The following is a 5434-nucleotide window of genomic DNA, read 5'->3' on the forward strand; positions in this document are numbered from 1 at the left end:
TCTTCTTCTCTAAAAATTATTCATCATCAAATTTTTCGAAGAAAAAAGAAGATGGCTTTCTCAAGGATATTTTTAATTATTTTGGTTATCATACTCACGAGTCTTGTATTTATCGGAGAATATCCTCCTCGTGCGTTTTCTTTATTTTTACAAATACTTGTACTTGTTGTTTATCCGTTACTTTGTATTGCAATATTTATTAACTAATAAAATGCATCGTAATTTTTTTTAGTACCACCATGTCAAATTTAACAAAGCTCGAATTTATTGCGCTCGACATCACGGGAAAGAATTATATGCCATGGACTCTAGATGTAGAAATGCATCTTGAGTCATTGGATCTAAGCGAGACCATTAAAGAAAATGGCATATGCACGTCACAAGAAAAGGCAAGAGCCATGATATTTTTGCGTCGACATCTCGACGATGGATTGAAATGTGAATATCTGACTGAAAAAAATCACATGGCTTTGTGGAAGGGATTAAAAGAAAGATTTGAACATATAAGGGAAGTTATACTTCCGACCGCCCGGGATGAATGGAACACACTGAGATTCCAAGATTTTAAAAAAGTCAGTGATTACAATTCGGCGATGTATAGAATAATCTCGCAATTAAAATTTTGTGGACATGAGGTCACAGAATCTGAGATGCTTGAAAAAACATTTTTCACATTTCATGCATCAAATATTACTCTACAGCAACAATATAGAGTACGTGGATTTGCGAGATATTCTGAGCTCATCGCCTGTCTTCTTGTGGCGGAAAAGAACAACGAGCTATTAATGAGAAATCATCAGTCCCGACCCACTGGATCAACAGCATTTCCAGAAGTAAATGCTGTAAGTAAAAATGAATTTATACCTGGAAACCAAAATCAATTTCAAAGACAAGGTTTTGGTCGAGGTCGAGGTCGAGGTCGTGGACGTGGACGTGGAATTGGTCGTGGACGCGGCCGTGGTTTTGAAAATAATAGAGATAGTTATAACTCATCTCAAAAGAGCGTCCCAAACCATCCACAGAAAAGACATCATGAGAATACAAGTGTTAATGAGAATCACTCAAAAAGATATGAAAGTTCTTGTTACAGATGTGGTACTCCAGGACATTGGTCCAAAGTTTGTCGAGCCCCTGAGCACCTTTGTAAACTTTATAAAGAATCATTAAAGGGGAAAGAAAAGGAGACCAACTTCACTGAACGCAGTAACCGTTTGAGTGATTCAACTCATCTTGATGCTGGTGATTTTATGAATGATTTCTCTGGAAATGATCAACACGTTGGTGGGATAGAAATGAACAATTTTGATGCTGCAGATTTTCTCAATGATTTTTCTGAAAATGAACAATATAGTGGTAGAATATAAATATACAATAATTTGTTTTTCATGTATTCATATAATAATGTTTTATTGTACAATTATGATATGTGTTATATTTATATATGTATTTTCAGTAATTTTATTTCATTGCATATTTTTTTGAAGTTCAAATATGGAAAATGCTATGAGCAAAGCTGAAGTTTGCATACCCGATAGTGGTACAACGCACACTATCCTCCGAGATAAAAGATATTTCTTGGAACTAAAACCAACAAAAACAATGGTTAACACAATATCAGGTCCTGTAGACTTGATTAAAGGATGTGGTAAAGCACAATTTTTGTTACCTAATGGTACAAAATTTTTGATCAATGATGATTTATATTCACCACAATCGAAAAGAAATTTGTTGAGTTTTAAAGATATATATTCCCATGGGTATGATACTCAAACAATGAATGAAGAGAATGAGAAATATATGTGTCTTATCACATATAAATCAGGAAAGAAATATGTGATTGAAAAACTATCAATGCTCCCTACTGGATTGCATTATACACATATAAGTCCCATTGAATCAAACATGGTAGTTGATAATTCCTCGATACTAACCAATTGGCATGATCGATTGGGACATCCTGGTTCAACAATGATGCGAAGAATTATAGAAAATACACATGGTCATCCACTGAAAGACCAGAAGATCTTTCAGAATAATAAGTTTCAATGTAAAGCATGTTCTCTTGGAAAACTTATTATAAGACCATCACCAGTCAAAATCCAAACTGAATCACCAATGTTTCTTGAACGTATTCAGGGTGATATTTGTGGACCAATCCATCCACCATGTGGACCATTCAGATACTTTATGGTATTGATTGATGCCTCCAGCAGATGGTCACATGTATGTTTATTATCAACTCGAAATATTGCATTTGCAAGATTACTTGCTCAAATAATAAAATTGAGGAATCAATTTCCCGATTATACAATCAAGAAAATTAGACTTGATAATGCTGGTGAATTTACTTCCCAGACTTTCAATGATTATTGTATGTCTATGGGAATCATTGTTGAGCATCCTGTTGCTCATGTACATACACAGAATGGATTGGCTGAATCATTGATTAAACGTCTGCAAATGATTGCTAGACCAATGATTATGAAAACAAAGCTCCCTATTTCTATATGGGGACATGCAATTTTACACGCTGCTTCATTAATTCGCATCAGACCAAGTGCATATCATAAATACTCCCCATTGCAGCTTGCATTTGGTAAAGAACCAGACATTTCTCATCTGAGAATTTTTGGATGTATGGTGTATGTGTCTATTGCACCACCACAACGAAAGAAAATGGGACCTCAAAGAAAGGTTGGAATTTATATCGGTTATGATAGTCCATCAATCATTCGATATCTTGAACCTCAGACAGGAGATGTGTTCACAGCACGTTTTGCTGATTGTCATTTTAATGAGAAAATCTTCCCAATGTTAGGGGGAGAACAAAAACATACCGAAAAAGAAATTACATTGTATGTATCATCATTGTTACATCTGGATCCAAGAACAAAACAATGTGAAAAAGATGTACAACAAATTGTACACTTGCAAAGAATAGCAAATCAAATACCAGATGCATTTGCAGACACAAAAGGGGTAACTAAATCATATATACATGCTGCAAATGCCCCTGCTCGAATTGAAATTCCAAAGAAACAAATGGAAGATACTCATGATGTCACTAAACGCCTGAAGCGTGGAAGGCCAGTCGGTTCCAAGGATAAAAATCCTCGAAAAAGAAAATTCATAGAGAAACATGATGATCACAAAATAGAGAATATTGTTCCTGAAGAAACACATGATGATGAAAATGTTCTGTCAGAACCACAAACTGACGAGAATCATGAAATCTCTATCAATTACATTAATACTAGAAAAATATGGAACCGAAAAGATATAGATGAAATTGATGATATATTTTCTTATAATGTGGCAATCGACATCATAAATGATCATGAAGATCATGAACCAAAATCTTTTGGTGAATGTAAAAATCGGCAGGACTGGATAAAATGGAAAGAAGCCATCCATGTTGAATTGGATTCGCTAAATAAACGTAATGTTTTTGGACCTATAGTCCTTACACCTGAAGGTGTAAAACCTATTGGATACAAATGGGTTTTTATTCGAAAGCGAAATGAGAAAAATGAAATAGTAAGATATAAAGCTCGACTTGTTGCACATGGTTTTTCTCAAAGGCCTGGAATTGATTCTGAAGAAACGTATTCTCCTGTGATGGATGCAATTACGTTTCGGTATTTGATTAGCTTGGCGGTATCTGAAAATTTAGAAATGCGTCTTATGGATGTTGTTACAGCTTACTTATATGGATCACTTGATAGTAATATATATATGAAAATCCCTGAAGGATTTAAGATGCCTGAAGCACAAAGTTCAAAACCCAGGGAATGTTATTCTGTGAAATTACAAAGATCATTATATGGGTTAAAGCAATCAGGTCGAATGTGGTATAATCGACTAAGTGATCACTTGATGAAAAAGGAATATGTAAATAATTCAATATGCCTTTGTGTTTTTATTAAGAAAACAACATCCGGATGCGTAATTATTGTTGTATATGTTGATGATTTAAACATCATTGGAACGAATAAGGAAATTCAAGATGTTGTGTCATACTTGAAGGGAGAATTTGAAATGAAGGATCTTGGAAAAACCAAGTATTGTCTGGGTTTACAAATTGAACAAAAAGAATGTGGAATGTTTGTTCACCAGACAAATTATACAGAAAAGATCCTTAAACGTTTTAATATGGATAAAGCAAATCCTTTAAGTACTCCAATGGTTGTTAGATCATTAAACATAGAAAAGGATCCATTCCGTCCATGTGAAGATGATGAAGATATTTTTGGTCCAGAAGTACCATATCTAAGTGCCATCGGTGCCCTTATGTACCTTACAAATTGTACAAGGCCTGATATATCTTTTGCCGTAAATCTGTTGGCAAGATTTAGCACATATCCAACAAAGAGACACTGGAACGGAATTAAACATATATTCCGTTATCTACGAGGAACGACAGACTTGGGACTTTTGTATTCAAAAGATGCTAATTCAAGTATGATTGGTTATGCCGATGCTGGATACTTATCTGATCCACACAAGGCACGTTCCCAAACTGGATATGTATTTACTCGTGGAGGCACTGCAATATCTTGGCGTTCACAGAAACAAACGCTCGTAAAAACTTCATCAAATCATGCCGAGATTATTGCACTACATGAAGCAAGTCGTGAATGTGTGTGGTTAAAATCAATGACCCAACATATCCAAATTTCATGCGGATTATCATTTGATGAGAAGCCTGTGATACTATATGAAGATAATGCTGCATGTGTTGCTCAAATGAAAGAAGGATACATAAAAAGCGACAGAACTAAACATATTCCTCCTAAGTTCTTCGCATTCACCAAGGAGCTTGAGAAGAATAAATGTATTGATGTTCGTCACATTCAATCAACTGAAAACTCATCAGATCTCTTCACAAAGGCACTACCTACGTCAATATTCAGAAAGCACATATATAATATTGGGATGCGCAATCTACGAAATTTGTGAAGAGTTGTTCGTGTCAACATGAGGGGGAATTCACGTGACTGCACTCTTTTTCCCTTACTATGGTTTTTATCCCAATGGGTTTTCCTAGTAAGGTTTTTAACGAGGCAGTACAAAACACGTAATGAAGACATCATCGTATCATGATCATCATCACAAGGGGGAGTGTTGAAATAATATATTTTAATATGGAAAAGTAATAGTTGAGTATTTGAATGTTGAAAATAAGAGTTGTAAAGTTAGAAATTTGTGTGTGATGATGTAGGTAATGATGTATTTTATTTTTGGATTATGTGTAATGAAACTCTATAAATAGATCTCTCATTTGTGAAGAAAATCACGATTGAGTAGAGAGAAAAATATTATAAAGTGTGTAGTTTGGTAAATTTTGAGAGTTTGAGATTTTTACTTTTTACCATAAATTTTTATTTTTTCACAACACTGGTCAATTTTTTTGGTGTTTTTTAAAATATATACT

This window comes from Primulina eburnea, chromosome 3 (assembly GCF_022965805.1).
Source record: "Primulina eburnea isolate SZY01 chromosome 3, ASM2296580v1, whole genome shotgun sequence".
Taxonomy (NCBI): Eukaryota; Viridiplantae; Streptophyta; class Magnoliopsida; order Lamiales; family Gesneriaceae; genus Primulina; species Primulina eburnea.